Raw genomic sequence first — 17573 nt, 5'->3', positions numbered from 1 at the left:
TTTTAATTCGAAATGCTTGTAATATTTCACCTAAATTCGTTGATAATGACACAAATGTTGACCAAAACCGTTAGCTGGTAATTCCATAAAATAAAACAAAAAAAATTAAGTATAGATTGTTTTTCTCCGCGTCACGAGCTTAAGTTTTTTAGTACTTTATTGGCACGCGCGTTTCGCACGTGGACTTCAAATTCCAAAATCTTTATCGAATCCGGCACGCGGTCGCTATCTTCAATAACTATACCTAGTGACGTAGAAAAAAAACATTTACACGTGACCTCCCGTATTTTATAAAAAAATAGCACTTTTATACATGTATTGATTATATTATATTATAGAAAGACCATTATAAGAATTTTTTAGAAGAAAAATTTAACAATTTAATAAAACGCGTCTCATTTTTTTCACGTGGACGATAATAATCAAATAAATCACGTATAAGGCGGAAAAACACGATGAATTATGAACAGGTCAAACTTTCCTAAAGGCTTAGGGTAAACACCGGATAAGCGAGGTCGGTTTCCATGACAACCGCCCCTGATAGTTTACTTCCTTAAACACAACGGCGCGCAAAAAGGTAAGCCGGCCACCAGGTATTTCTCGCGAATTGAAAAATAGGACTTAATAGGCGTTTAAATAAATGCCGCTCTCACTTTTTCCTCCCCTACGCGCATGCGCTAGTCACTGAATAAAATAGTAACGTTTTTATGTTAATTTTATTTGTAAGGCTGAAGTTGATAGCGCGCGTTATTTTTTTATTGTATTGTTTGCTTATATTTTGATAAGTTTATTTAAGAAAAAACATAATGACCTTTTAATCTGTAGCACCTAGACTCGTCTCGGTCGCAAATTGAAATATTAAGCAGGGCGCGCTTTAAAATAACGCTTTTACAAGTATGTCCTGGCTCTCTGTATTACTACTTCTAGGCAAATCGCTGAACAGGTTTTATTTAAGCGTCTATTATTTAAAATTACGCCAATTTCATTAAATAATTTGAAATAATTATAATCGTAGATTTTTTTTATTATTTAAGAATGCACTCAGCACTCATCACAACAGCGATACAGCGACATCTACGGTGTAGCGTCACCATTAATGCTAATTATAGGTGGCACCCTACGTTTTGATTATTAGATATATCTTAATAATACCCAATTTCCGGCATTGGTTCGTATCATAATGGAAACAAGATCTGACTATCTCAGTAAACAAGAGGACATGGGTTTACGACTAGGAAGTATCCGAATCTACTTCCTTACAAATACGATATGCAAAAGAAATCGACAAAAAAAAAAGAGTCAACGACATTTTTTTTCTACTTAATATAATAAAAACATTTATCAAAAAACACGGAAACATCACCTGATATATTTTTACGCAGCGCCAATTTCTCAGAAGGGGAACGCTCTACCCAACGTAAAGGTTAAAAGATATATAAATTTACCTCCGTTTCGCCTATAGTATAGAGCTATATTTATTCCCAACAGCGTACTGTCACCTCCGACTGTCTTCATTCGTAATTAGAGGCGAGAGCGAGACAATGGCAGGTGTCTCGGCGGAGTCATTTGTCACTGGCGGATGACAAAACGAAGGAAAAGACCTTAATTGAATGGCGCGCTTTGTATAATAGAGCCAGCTGTTTAAGTTTTAGAAATACCGTCTACTTCGGACTAAAAACCGGCCACCCTTGAAGAAGTGACGTTTTATATTAAACAAAAAAGACGCGGACTTTACCCCCTTCGTCGATTTCGATTTCAATGCCGAGTGACGGTACCTTAGCAACTATTTTCCGACTCGGATATAGCTATTACGCGCAAACCTTGAAAATGAGGTTGTTCGTTAAGTGTGACATTTACGAAAACGCGCTTAAAACTTAAGTGTGACATGTGGCCAAGCCTGGAAATATATGTTCCGAAAAATACTTAGTATGACACGAAAGTTTCGTGAGATTATGATGTATCGCTCTTTAAAGTTGGAAATATTCCGTGTGAATGCTGGTGACACAATAACCTTACTAAAAAACTTTACAGGCAGGGTTGGCTGATTTAAATCAACTTGATCCATGATTTTTTCAAAAAACATCGTTGACAGGGTTGCCACAAAATTTTCATATTCAAATTCCCTGACTATTCCCTGTTTTCCCTGACCATTTTAAGAGATTTTCCCTGACTTATTAAGGCCAATTTTTTTTTTATATTTCACTTTTATCAGAAGTTAATAAATTTAGATGGACTTATATTTCAGTTAAAAGGTTATTGTAATGTTGAAAAAATTAGCCAAACATTCAAGGAAATCATTGATAATCACAGAATTTGTTATAGATCTAGATTTAAATTACCTTCAAAAAGTGCCAAGATCAAATTGAATTCCCTGACTTTTCCCTGAATTTTTACCAATTCTTAAAATTCCCTGACATTTCCCTGACTTTTTAGGCCCATTTTTAAATTCCCTGACTTTTCCCTGATTTCCCTGTTTTCCCTGACGTGTGGCAACCCTGGTTGATTTAAATCAATTTTTATATAGTATTTTTGAAAAAGAAAAAACTGGCCAATTGCTATAGTTTAGGTTTAAATATAATCTTTCTTGTACAACCCCCCTAATGTTGCATTGGATTCTACCTGTGGGTGGAGAAGTACAAAAATAGGTTTTAAAAAATAAAAACTTCTATATGATTATTAGCCTAAATTTAATAAATTCATTATACATATATATAGATTAAGTCTTTAAAAATAAAAACATTTAGGTAAAATTATGATACTTAATTATATAAAACTTCGAAATTAAAATAAAAAAATCAAAAAAATCAATAAAAATCTGATTTAAATAAAAAAAATCGATTTATTCGATTATCTTTTAAAAAATAAATTGCCAACCCTGTTTACAGGTTTTTAAAAATTGGTTTAGTAATTTATTTTAAAATCCTCAAATAACGGTCAGTTAAATCTTTACTCCACTGTAGTAGGATAGTAGTTTTCCACCAAGTTTCCATATCGCTACCTGAGAGCAACGAGTCAAGAAAGTCTAAAAACGAGTTTTTTATACCTAGAATAATAATAACCTAATAATGGAAACACTTGTAAAGTTTTATAAATAATTAAAAATTAAGTAATTAGTCAGTCTAATTTAAAAAAGCGAGGATTCTTATTTCACGTATCTCGACTTGCTTGACTTTTGCTCTCAGTCTCAGGTAGCGATTTTCAGTATTAGGATAGTAGATTTACCCCCAAGTTTTATAATCCTCATTTAACGGCTCAGCTAAATATGCACCATATTATAGTAGGATAGTAGATTAGCCCCCAAGATTTGAAACCCCTATTTCACGCTTAGCTAAATTTGCACTCTATTATAGTGGGATAGTAGATTTACCCCCAAGTTTTAAAATACACATTTAACGCTTAGCTAAATATGCACTCTATTATAGTGGGATAGTAGATTTACCCCCATGTCTTAAAATACACATTTAATGCTCAGCTAAATATGCACTATATTATAGTGGGATAGTAGATTTACCCCCAAGTTTTGAAATACCCATTTAACTAAAAGTTAAAATATTAAAAATAAATCTATAAAAATTACGGCAATTTAATGCGAAATTTGACGAAACAACAAAAATTGCACACTTTATACAACCATATTTAAATAAAATAAAAAATGACGATTTTTTGTATTAAGGCATTGGCGGCCCCAAATATAATATAACGCCTCGAGTTTTGGCGGCTGCGGACGGGCCTGGTATGAACTAGCATTGAAACCTTTTTATTCGCTAGTTTTAAAGGCAGTATTTAACCCATTTAACAGGTCTTGCGCGGGGGTGTTTGTTGATCCTAGGTCGGATCCAGAAACGTCAATTTCTGTCTGAACATTCGTCTAGTTCGAAGTGACAAGAGTAAATGTAGCAAAAGCTCTGTCATTTATGAATTTGATGTACGGATTTTTAAATTATTTAAAGATTTTGAAAATATTTCTTTTGAAAAAGGTACGAAATGTTGAATTTCAGAAATACGAAATTTTTTTGGTGTTATTAAAAAGGATTTTCGTACTGATTTCTGGCTTTTAGGTTTGTTTTACAGATTTAAAAGTTTTAAGATTTATAAAATTATTTTAAGATTATGAAAATATATTTTTCGTTTAGTGTACGAAATTTTGAATTTCGGAAATACGAAACTGATTTCTGGCTTTTAGGTTGTTTTACAGATTTAAATGTTTTCAGATTTATAAAATTATTTTAAGATTTTGAAACTATTTTATTTGATAAGTGTTCGAAATTTTGAATTTCGGAAATACAAAACTGATTTTAAGGTTAGTAAATATGATTTAATGGCATTTTATGCGGATTTGAACGTTGTTTTCGAGATTTAATTTATTTTAATTTTCCAAAATTTTTTAAGATTTTGAAAATAATCTTTCTGTAAAGTGTATGGGTATTTAACGATTATCTTATCCTTATAATTAATTTAAGATGTAATATACAGTTATTTATGGTAGAAAGTCATCTATGGAACATTACATTAACTAGAATTACGTACCAATTATCCTATCTCTAAAGCTAATTTTTTTCCAAACCCATGTTCTTAGCAAAAAATCCATCCATCAACAACCTACCGATTTTTTATTAAAAAGAAAAAACCTAAAATCAGGGGCGTATATCGCGTTGTATAAAGTGGGACCCATCGGGTGTCCCTGTTTTTTTATGGTCCACTTTAGCATTAACCTCCCGAAATGACCCATAATTTGATATAAAACATAAAACACGTTTACACGCGACGAGTGGGAAAGGGGGGGGGGGATACATTTTACGTCGAAAAAAAATCTGGACTAGAAACTGTTAAAGATTCGATACAGCGCGGAGGGCCGAGCCAAAAAATTATTGAAACGAGTTCATTATTAGGGGGGTGGGAAGGAGTTCAAAAACTTCTGTTTGTTGGCCTACATCCACGGCGTAACGCGGCTTCGGAAAACTTTGCAAAAACCGTAGAGCTAGGCCAATACGTAGAGATAGAAAACACATTTTCCAACGCGACCCGTATTTTCCAATACGAAAAAAATGGTCTTGCGCAATGTAGAACGACTGCCGAAAAAGATTACGACAGAGATACGGGATCTACGTTTATTTTTGGCCTACGCAAACCGCTAAGGCTTACGACGATCGAAAATTTCGCCTAAAGACCGTTTACATAGATATATATTCCGACGCAACTTACCCAGAAGGCTATTGCCGAGGCCGAGATGCGAGGTTACCAGCACGGTGTCGGGAAACTCCGTGATGGACGTCGGTGGAATACTTAAAGTCGGCTTTACCGGGAAACAACTTCGCCGCGAGACCGGGTAGGGCATCCCTCAGGCGTAAAGCATGCTTTTTTTAGAAGCCGGTAGTTAGAAAAGACTTAACCAAAATAGTCGGACGGCTCGACGGTATTCTCACTTATTTTTACCCCGTTCGAAAGCGAACGTTCTCGCAGGCGGAGACGCGAAACCGTAAACCCGGACGATTCGCGAGAGAGAGAGGACGCGTTATTGAGGAGCAAAGGCTTAGGGGAGATAGTAATCTTGGCGGCAAAAGCGCGAGCCTCGCTTTCCGTATGGTATACTTCCGAAACAATAAACCTCGATAAAAGGTGGACTTCTTTCCTCCCCTATTGTTTGGAAAATGCTAAAAGGCTGAATTTACAGGAGCAGCGGACGCGCCCCTCTCACTCGGCTCCGAACGTCTCTTTCGCAATCTCTCCTCCTCTCCTACTAATCTCGTATGCAATATTTTTTTCCCTTCTTCTACGATCGGATCCGAAACGCGAAAAAAACCTTCTTCCACTTCCGCGTTTCGTGACGTAGGTAAACGCAGTCGCACGCGCCACCCAGGCGCGTGGCCAGAAAGTAGCGATTCTTAAAAGCGCGCGCCCCGCAATAAAACCGCGCGCGGATAAGCCATTCGCCCGCCGCGCGCGCGCCGCTGTGACACCATTTTTTCCTCGGCAAACAAAATTAAAAAAAAAGAAAAAGGGAGTCTTTGGAAAGAGAGCTCGCGCGGTGTTGTCGCGGCCACGTGACCGTTTTCTCGTTCCTTTCCCCCAGTTTACGTGACCCCCTTTTTAGCCTGGTTATTTCATTACGTAGGCAACGTTGACTTCAAAATGAGTGAATATAATCTACGCGAGAATTAAAAGAACTGGGTCTAGTTTTCTCTGGTTAAAAGCCTCTCTTACGACCCTAACAGATCATTAAACCTTTACTCCGCCTTTAGTAGCGCTGAGTGAAGCGCCGCCCCCTCCGCGTAGGGGCTTTAGCTAGTTCACTCACTACAGGACCGAAAAACAAACTGAATAAATTAAATAAGCATTTTTTTAGTTTCGTATTCCCAGACGAGCCCCCCCCCCCGATCGCTGCCAAATCATCCTTTGTAGTTTAAATGCCTAGTTCACCGTTCACTCTACATTGCTATTTAAAACACCTATTTTTGGCGAAGTTTTCTTAACGTGAGACCTAAGGTAAAAATATTTAAGATATGTGGTCTAATACGACAATTTCTTCCTGCATAGATTTTGTTGTAATTATGTAACAATTGTTTTTAAATAAAACATTTATATTTGGTTTAAAACATTATTATTTTTTATATTTAATAATAAGTTTCTTTATTATTTGGCTAAGATCAAACTGTAGTATTTTATTCCCACTAACATAAAAAATGGTTACTTCATTTTTTTTAAAGATTTAATAATAAGATTGCTTATCTTATGACCAAGATCAAAGTGTAGTATATTTTTCGTACCAAGATATTACATGGTTTAATTTTTTTTTAAGATTTAATAAGCTTCTTTATCGTTTGTCCAAGATCAAATTGTAGTTTATTGTTCGTACCAATATATTAGATGGTTTCAATTTTTTAAGATTTAAGCTTCTTTATCGTTTGGCCAAGATCAAAGTGTAGTATATTTTTCGTACCAACGTAATAAATGGTTTCGTAATTTTTTTAAATTTAATATTAATTAATTTATCTGGGTCTTCTGACTAAGATCAATATGTTCAAAATTAAAGTGGGTTCGATCTACCTGTATATCCATATTCAATACGTTAAAAAAGTTACAAAAAAATACTGTGGCTTTGCACGTCGCAAAAGGTTAATAGGTCAAACAGAATTTTAAAGCACTGATAAAGTTTCGGGAATCTTAAGACTTTTTTACTTTTCAACTTTCGCGTGATGAGATAATGGTGAGAGTGGAAACCTCCAAGTTCAAAGTTCTATAACAGTCGTTTAACTGATTACGAGGAACTGTTAACAATAAATTTATTTATCCGTGGATTTACGCCTATTGAATCTTCGAAACGGGTAAAAAATGAGCCTTATAAACGAAAAGCAAGGCGTTATGGAATCTCGCGTGGTGGCTGCAAATAAAGAGAAAGTTGAAATTTCTGCCGATTAACACGTTCATTCGGCTAACCTACTAAACCGGACCTTTAGTAAGAGTCTCTTACGCAATTATTTGACGTCTCTTTTTACGCAATATAAAAACAAAATATTTAACTGTCCTCGTGTAAATACATAATTATCGCGACCGTCGATCAAAAATAATAGAGTTTCGGCAAACTCATTTCTAAGCGTTTACGCGAACGTGTACCAATTTCCTGAACGTTGCAGACGTTCGCTTAACTGTAACTCTCCAATTATAAACTACGCGTAGATTTAGGGCAAAATTATCATAAGTAATATTTTCGTATATTCTATACATTGTTTTATTGAAAAGACAAAAATAGAAAATTGAAAGTATGAAATTTAAAATGACTGTAATTACAATAAACAAAGAGAGGGAGAATGCGGATGATTCGAGGCCGATTAAAAATCCATCTTTCAAAATTAAATTATGAAAATATCGATAATGTATTTATTTCTAGTTAGGGAAAATTTGTAACGTTACTCCCAATCCGCCTGAAGCTCTAAAAGGTAAGAGACAATCAAATTCCCGGGGATCGTCTCGACAGTCATTTTCCCTAAATATAAATAAATACACTCTTGATATCCTAAAACAAAAATTATATTTAAGATTGGTTCCTTCTAGACACGACTCGCGGTCCTCAAATATCTAACAAGTTGGCCCAACCGAAATGTAAGTTCCACATCGTATGTGTTAAAACTACGTCCAAAACACTATATTTAAAATTTTATATCTCAAAGGGAAACCAAGTATCATGTAAAACCATGAATTTATTCATTTTACCCATTAATATAGAACCGCTATAGATATGTTTCTATCTCTGTCGAAATGTGTTTGTACTCAACTATGAATTTTTCATATGATTGTTAGTAAGTTTCCAGGTTTGATTTAAGACTACTTTCATAATTTTCCCTTAATTATTTCACTCGTAATCTACTTTTGAAATCGACGAAAATTTTAAGGCGAGGAAATGAATTCCCCGCCTTTGGGACCTGTATTTGTACTAGGCCTCGGTTTTAATGTTTGGAATTTAAAAACCATTGTGCAATAATTGAAAACGGCTGGTTCGTTACTCGTTTGCTCTTATAGTGGGGTTTTAACTTTGAAATGGAAGTCAAAATGAGCTGATAATCAAAGTTTAATCTAATTTTCAACCTTTTCTTTGCTCTGCTTTAAAAAAAGCAGCTTCTTCATTCAAGCAATGAACAGCTCGGTTAATTCTGAATATAGTAAATATTTCTTTTATTGCCAATTGGGTTACAAAGAAAAAATAGGAAATAAGATAAAGTTCTTCATATGTGAAAGTCAAATTATAAACAACATTTAATGCCCTAATATCCAATCCATTTCACAGTTAAAACCCCACTATAGGTGCAAACGAGTAACGAACCAGCCTTTTTCAATGATAGCGCAATGATTTTTAAATTCCAAACATAAAAACCGAGGCCTAGCACAAATACAGGTCCCAAAGGCGGGGAATTCATTTCCTCGCCTTAAAATTTTCGTCGATTTGAAAAGTAGATTACGAGTGAAATAATTAAGGGAAAATTATGAAAGTAGTCTTAAATCAAACCTGGAAACTTACTAACAATCATATGAAAAATTCATAGTTGAGTAAAAACACTAAAATTATTAAAAAGTCTCCGAATTGCAACACAGTTCGGAAAACAAATTCCCGTAGGAAAAGCATTGCGGGAGACTCAGTTCGTGTCTCCGCCGTTCGGCAAAGCCACTTGATTTTTGAACCCCTACTCTAGGCTAGGCTAGGCTAGGCTAATACCCAAGGCACCACCTTAGGCCTAAGTCATCATGCGACTTTTGAAGCCCTTAATTCAGGTGGCCGGGTTACAATGCGTAGGAGGGTGGTGGCAAGCCCTGCATGCCACGAGATCGAGCCAACAGCTCCCTACACTAACCAGTGGCGTCACCAGGATTTCCAAACTGGTGGCGCTTAAGCCGTAAGCGCTGGTCAGGGCCATCCCATTTTTAAGTTCGAAGAAACATTTCGCCAAGTAAATTGTAAAAATTCTGAATTTTAGGAGGCGCTTTTCAGAAATTTTAGGTGGCGCTTCAGAAATTTTACAGGTGGCTCAAGCGCCGCCTAAAACACCCTAGCGACGCCACTGACACTAACTATTACCGTTAACCTCAACAAGTTTTTATGGAAGGGGAAACCGAAGAACTCGGGGGAAAACCCCTTAAACCAGTGGGAAGATGTCCGTCATTTCCTCTAGCTTTTAGTAGCGGCATAGCTTCGTAAGCCCTGCCTTCTACCGGATCGGGATAGCACCATACAGATAAGGTACAGTTCTATATTCATGGGTAAAATGAATAAATTCATGGTAAAACCGCGTACAGTGTCATTTAGTACCATACATATTAGTATTGTCACAATGTGTTACTTATGTATCACACTTTTGGATATTGTTACTTATGATTACTCGGCTCACAGCTTCATTTATGTACGTAACAAAGCATCATTTGGTGTCATACTTATGTATGTTGTTACTTATGATAGTACGTTACACAGCTTCATTTAAGGTCATACTTATGGATATTATTACTTATGATTTTACGTTACACAGCTTAATTTAAGGTCATACTTATGATTGTATTTGTTTGGAAGGAAAGTAAATTTAAAGGGTGACCGGCAGAAGAAAACCTAGGCCTTTAAGTTAACATAGTGACGTCAAAAAAAACAGTCAGCCACATCGAGACGAAAATCTGCCGCGATAAGCATTCCAAGTACAGGTATGGATTCCTGGTAATCTCTAATGCTGTCGCGGCACTAATACTACTACTACATTTCGGTCATAGTAATAGTCCCCCTCGATATATATCTCGATGTGAAACTAAAAACGGAAAAGATGACAACTCGGGGGAGGGGGGTACGGACAGTCCAGGACAGAGAGCGGCGAAAAAAACGAAAGATAGAGGAAGAGCTTGTGTGCAGGGGCAATGGACTTTCTTTTTGGGCGAAGATGCGCCGGAAGCGGGGCATTCCTTTCGAAGGGCTTCAGTTTTCCTCGAGGATTTCTCCGAAGCAGCCAAGCCTCAGAAACAGCGCGTAATCGAAAAGAATCCCACTTATTCAACGGGCCACGGCGAGAGGAAACGCTGCTGATACTGACCGAGTGTACACCGTAATCAATGATGACAGAAGTATATAATATAACTATTTCCAGATAAGTGTCGTCACAGTTTTTTTTTCAGATTCAAATTCCCCGACTTTTCCAGGTTTTCAATGACGATCTCCGAAGATTTTCCCTAACTAATTTTGTGGCAAAATGTTTTTATTTTTTAAGCTATATTTTAGTAAAGGTTCCCTATTTTCAACCGAAATAATATTCCCTGACATTTCCCGGATTTTAAGATTAATTTTTAAAATTCCCTTTTAACTGACATTTAGACAGATATTCAAATTCCCTGACTTTTTCCTGACATTTAGACAAATATTCCAATTCCCAGACTTTTCCCTCACATTTAGACCAATATTCCAATTCCCTGACATTTAGACAAATATTCCAATTCCGAGACTTTTCCCTGACATTTAGACAAATATTCCTATTCCCAGACTTTTCCCTGACATTTAAACCAATATTCCAATTCCCTGACATTTAGACAAATATTCCAATTCCGAGACTTTTCCCTGACATTTAGACAAATATTCCAATTCCCAGACTTTTCCCTGACATTTAAACCAATATTCCAATTCCCTGACATTTAGACAAATATTCCAATTCCGAGACTTTTCCCTGACATTTAGACAAATATTCCAATTCCCAGACTTTTCCCTGACATTTAAACCAATATTCCAATTCCCTGACATTTAGACAAATATTCCAATTCCGAGACTTTTCCCTGACATTTAGACAAATATTCCAATTCCCAGACTTTTCCCTGACATTTAAACCAATATTCCAATTCCCTGACATTTAGACAAATATTCCAATTCCGAGACTTTTCCCTGACATTTAGACAAATATTCCAATTCCCAGACTTTTCCCTGACATTTAAACCAATATTCCAATTCCCTGACATTTAGACAAATATTCCAATTCCCAGACTTTTCCCTGACATTTAGGCCAATATTCCAATTCCGAGACTTTTCCCTGACATTTAGGCCAATATTCCAATTCCCTGACATTTAGACAAATATTCCAATTCCCAGACTTTTCCCTGACATTTAGACCAATATTCCAATTCCCTGACATTTAGACAAATATTCCAATTCCCAGACTTTTCCCTGACATTTAGACAAATAATCCAATTCCCTGACATTTAGACAAATATTCCAATTCCCAGACTTTTCCCTGACATTTAGACCAATATTCCAATTCCCTGACATTTAGACAAATATTCCAATTCCCAGACTTTTCCCTGACATTTAGACAAATAATCCAATTCCCTGACATTTAGACAAATATTCCAATTCCCTGACTTTTCCCTGACATTTAGACAAATATTCCAATTCCCAGACTTTTCCCTGACATTTAGACAAATATTCCAACTCCCAGACTTTTCCCTGACATTTAGACAAATATTCCAATTCCCAGACATTCAGATCACTATTAAAATTCCCCGACTTTTACAGGAATTCCAGGTTTACCAGGTACTGTTATTATATACTTTTGATAATGATAATATTATTCATAATAATAATTGTAACAAATTGTTATAGCTAATTTGAGAATCGGATAATAGAATATACCAGAAGTATATTAACGTAATAGGATATCGACCCGAGTGTACACTGTAATCAATTATGACAAAGGTACATAATATAGCTCATTTAATCAGTATTCATATCTCTATACTGCTAATGATTTTACATTACAACAGTCATACTTCTACAATATTAAAAGAAAATTTAAGATATCTAATTAGAAAACAGGTTAATATTAGGGATGCATCGATATATCGGCTTATTTTTCTAATATCGGTATCGGCCAATATCGGCTTCATTTAAACCGATATTGGTCGATTATAATATTGTAATATGCTCTTGCAAACTTTCTTTAACGAAAAATTAGAATAAAATGGTATGACAGTGTACTGAACAGTCTTTTACAATTATTTTATCATATACATTACTGTTATGATGGATAACTTTGTTAATATCGGCCACGAATAGCTTGGCAATCGAAAATGTTTTTGACCACTTAAATAAGATTTTTTCCTTATTTTACCCAAAATTGTTACAATTTTACCCCAACAATGTTCCCATTTACCCAAACTTGATGAAATTTACCTAAATGTGGTCCAAATCTTGGATTAATTAATCCAAGTCCAAATTACATATTTCGTGATTTTCAAAAAATTTCGTAGCTAGGACCTGTGAAACCGAGAAACTCCCATGCTTTTTAAAATGGATATTTGTTTGTTTGAAGTGGTCAAAAACATTTTCGGTTGCCATGGCAAATCGAATGAGTAGTGCAACGTCTCCTTTTGGGAAATTTCATATCTCATATAGGTCTACATTACGGCGGTGATTATCTTCCAGATATCATGAAAAGAGAAGCTAACACATTCTCCCTGTTAAGCATGGTTGTATAGGCCACAGGCCATTGATCTACCGGTACCGGTTATTACCAAAGCTGAGGGAAAGCACAGCGGAAATGCAACCGGAGTTCCGATAAGAAAGAACAAGTTTGACAGGGTCATAATGCTGTTTCACAATGCGTGAATTCCCATTGAACCCGACCGGAACACATTTTTAACTATTTCGTGGTAAGAATAAAATTTTGCGCTTTTACAAATAGGAGTTAGTTTACCATTATTAAAAAGGTAAAAAGGTGAAAATTAATTTAAAAAACGTATTAAAACATCAATATATTCCGCCACTTTTCCTGGCAATTTTTTACTATATTTTCATTTATCAGCGGTTAATGAATTTACTTCAGCTTATATTTCGGGTTATGTCTTAGCTTAAAATAATTTATTGAAACAATTTTTAGGATTAACTAAAATTCCCAGACTTTGATATTCTTAAAATAGCCCATAATTTTCAAATTTGGCCCGATGCTTTAGCCTATTTTCAAATCCCTCGACATTTACACAACTATTTTAGCCCAATGTTAAATTCCCGACATTTCCACAACTATTTAAGCCCATTTTTAAATTCCCCGACATTTCCACAATTATTTTGGACTTTTTTAAATTCCCCGACATATTCAACTATTTTGGACCTTTTTAAATTCCCCGACATCTCTACAACTATTTTGGCCCATTTTCAAATTCCCCGACATTTCCACAACTATTTTGGCCCATTTTCAAATTCCCCGACATTTTCACAACTATTTTAGTCTATTTTTAAATTCCCCGACATTTTAACAACTATTTTAGCCCATTTTTAAATTCCCCGACATTTCCACAACTATTTTGGCCCATTTTCAAATTCCCCGACATTTCCACAAATATTTTAGCCCATTTTTAAATTCCCCGACATTTACACAACTATTTTAGTCTATTTTTAAATTCCCCGACATTTTAATAACTATTTTGGCCCATTTTTAAATTACCCGACATTTCCACAACTATTTTGGCCCATTTTCAAATTCCCCGACATTTCCACAAATATTTTAGCCCATTTTTAAATTCCCCGACATTTACACAACTATTTTAGTCTATTTTTAAATTCCCCGACATTTTAACAACTATTTTGGCCCATTTTTAAATTCCCCGACACTTCCACAACTATTTAAGCCCATTTTTAAATCTTCGACATTTAGGAGAATTTTAAAATTGCCCGACTTTTTAGGCCTATTTCTAAATTCCCCTACATTTCCCTGTATTCCAAGGGGGGGGGGAATTCATGCAATAATATATATATATATATATATATATATATATATATATATATATATATATATATATATATATATATATATATATATACACATTGAGGTGGTGTAGGTTGACTGGTCTAACAATCTGAGCTGGAGTATTTTTTTTGTTGATTGCGTAAAAAGGCAACGACTCCGGCTAGAGGAGGCTAGAGGAGAGTGCAGGACGTCTTCTCAAGCGCCGCTGCGCGCCCGTGAGTATCGAACGTAGAATCCGGTAACATTAAAGAAAACGTGAATGGGACCAATAATAGCATTCCCCCCCCTCCCCCATTGGCTTCCCCAATTCTAGTAACACGAAAGCAAAGCGGTCCACGCCTGCATCTCGTTATCCTAACATCCCCCCCCCCCGCTATCAAAATAGTCTCGCTTTGGAGAAATATAAAATTCTTCTCTATACTCTTCATTATCCGAAGGGGAAAAATGTATCTTTTGCAGGCCTTTGAAAATTTACCGCTTAGATTTGGCTATTATGATCGTCATCATTCGGGAACCGGACCAACCAGTCTCTTCACAATTACCCTTTTTATTTCATCATTTCTCGTCTTTTTCGGTTACTTTCGTTTTGATTAATACCGCAAATGGGCAGCCAAGATGCCCTTCAACATTTTGTGCCGCAAACCAGTTCAAAAGGTCGTCCTATTTCGTATCGTGGCCGCGACCGTGGAGTAAATATTCCAATTCGGAAATATATTTTTAGATTAAAATTCTTATTTGGACCCTGACTATTTATAGATATTTTCGTTAAGGGTAAAAATAGAACATTTTTAAACTTTAATATTTTAATTTTATTAGGTGTTAATGAATTTATTTTAACTTAAAATTTGAGAAGGTAAAATTACAACACAAGTATCACAGATATATAGTAAAATTACCTTCAGTTTCAAGATAAATTTAAATGATTTTTTTTAGCAATTCCTAAACTTCCCCAGTCTTTATACCAATTCCTAAAATTCCCCAGTCTTTATACCAATTCCTAAAATTCCCCAGTCTTTATACCAATTCCTAAAATTCCAACGACTTTTTAGCAATTCCTAAAATTCCCCCGACTTTTCAATATTTTTATATTTTTTAATTCCTCAACTTTGTACAATTTCTGACATGTGGCAACCCTGCAGCGGCTTTTGAAAAGTAATGCTAAAGTGAACCGTAATTGTCAATAAAATAGTTTCCCCTACTAGACAAGAAATGGGTTTTTCTACACGTGATAGCTACCGTTAAATTCATCGGATAACCTTGAAATTTTCCCTAAAGATGAATTTATAAAAGCCGCTTTGAAGCGTTGTTTTTGGTGTTATTACGAAATATTTTTTGAAATAAAAGGGTTTCGAGAAACCGAGGCGCTAAAATAATTTCAAAAGGCGTCAAAAAAAATCTTCAAGGTCTAACTTAAGGTTTAAATAAAAAAACTTTAGAGGTTTCAGATCGTCATTTTATTGAAAAGAAACTTGGAATAACTTTAATCTACAGAAAATTGCTATGAAAACGGAATCAGGTCTTTCATAAATAAAATTTTGTCGCAATAGTTGTACAGAATATTCAATCAAATCCTATTAAATAAACGAATTAAAATTAATTTGTTAATCAATTTGTTTTCATCGAGTGACCTATATTGAGAGGTTAAATTAAACGTTAAGATAAGTAGGTCAAAAATAGGCATGACCTGCTGAAGAAAAAGTACAAGTTATAAACGTATTTAGAATACTGAGCACTTTGGCGTTTACTTGCAAGGACAGTTGCCAAGATCTACTACATAAGCTCCTCCCTTAAATTGAACACTCCATTTTCGACAATTGTATAGCAAGATCTACTATTGGTCGTAAGAACATTTTCTTTTACGAACATGATCATTTCATTATTTCATTTAAATAATCATAAATAGAAAAATTGTTGTTAGATGATGAATTATGTCAAAAAATATTTTAAAACTAATCCCCGACAGATGGCGTTACTGTATGAATTTGAAATTTTGAATTGATAATTTCAGTTATTTTTAAAACTAATCCCCGACAGATGGCGTTACCGTATGAATTTGAATTGCGAATTTCAGTTTATCCTAGGTAATAATTCTTTTAAACGGGTATATTCGAACGTTCTCAATAACCTAAATAGGTTCTTCGAATAAGGTAAGCCCGCATTACTAAGCTAAAAGTCACCGTAGTACCTAGTAATCCTATCTGCAAAACTAACTTTCAGATTCTACATATAAATTAGGGATTTGATGAAAACCAGTTTTTCCAAAAAATTGATCGTAATCCAGTAAACTTGACCAAATTACTCGAGACTAAGCGTACACCGCTACGGAGATTTGTCACCTTCAGAGACCACCCAAGCTGGCACTTCAGTATATATATATATACCCTTGAATTGAATCAAATAATGGTTAATACGTGGAGGGGCTGCGAGTAAAGAAATACACCTATAAGGGGGTGCCAAAATCGCGGATTACTTCGAAATAAACCTCTGTTAGTCGTGAGGGAGCGACAGAGCAAAAAAAAACCTATTCACGGTCCCTAGTTTTTGTATGAATGCGCGACGCGGAGGTTTTTTTTACTCCACCGAGCCGATGACACGCAAAGTTCATTGCCGTCCCAGTTCCAATAACACACTATACGGCTTGCCAACACGCCAGTCTTAATTGGCAGTTCGCGGTAAGTGTATTCCTTAGGGTAAAGCGCGCGTTTCGTCCAGTCACCAAACGCTGTCAAGTAATCCCCGTTTCGACCAAATAGTTTAAGGGAAAAAAATTCCAAGTTGACTGAGTTCAGTACCGCTGCAAAGTGTCGCTGTCCGCGTTATTATTAAGAACGAGAGTGACTCTGGTTTCTCCGCAAGATGGAGCCACTGGAACATACGTCACAGGGTCGATACACTTTCCCTTCCGATTTCTCAGGGAGCCAATAGAAAGCTAGGATAAGCTACGCTGTACTGCCAGATAAAGAAGACCAGATCAAAACCTTTTAAACGAAAATAGCTCCTTCGTCTCTCTCTCATTTGGGAGGGGAGGATTTTTCAGAACTTGTATCGCGCATTTACCAGATTTCGAGAAGATTGTGAAATTCGAACTTTCGTACAAATATTTTTTTTATTCAGGTTAAGTCCAGATTAACCGAAGTTCTTCGCTAAATCGAGTTTACTTTCTTCACAAACGACTGATTTTAGTTGGGATTTATCGCGAAGGAAGAAAATTAATTGGAAAAATCTGGGTACGAATTAATTAACGTTAATTAATCCACGCTTCAGCTATTTTAACCGATTTTCAAAAATGCTAAAACCATAATTCAAAAGGGAATTAACATCTCA

At 35.5% G+C, this 17573-nt stretch overlaps 1 protein-coding gene across 4 annotated transcripts in view; it reads right to left on the bottom strand.

Moving 5' to 3' along the window:
• LOC149935049 (solute carrier organic anion transporter family member 74D-like) overlaps positions 1–17573 on the bottom strand; it is a 46194-nt gene that overhangs the window by 14667 nt on the left and 13954 nt on the right. Inside the window, exon 1 of one of the 4 annotated variants that reach the window (XM_090154327.1) lies at positions 5203–5749. The exons of the other annotated variants lie outside the window; for them this stretch is intronic. The gene's annotated coding sequence lies outside the window, so the exon portion shown is untranslated. Of the gene's footprint in view, positions 1–5202; positions 5750–17573 lie in introns of those variants that run through there. 4 annotated transcript variants of the gene reach the window in all.

This window comes from Leiobunum rupestre, chromosome 7 (genome assembly GCF_980474605.1).
Source record: "Leiobunum rupestre chromosome 7, qqLeiRupe1.1.hap1, whole genome shotgun sequence".
Lineage (NCBI taxonomy): Eukaryota > Metazoa > Arthropoda > Arachnida > Opiliones > Sclerosomatidae > Leiobunum > Leiobunum rupestre.
Note: the sequence above shows the minus strand (reverse complement) of the source record. Positions and strands in the feature narration are given on the sequence as shown.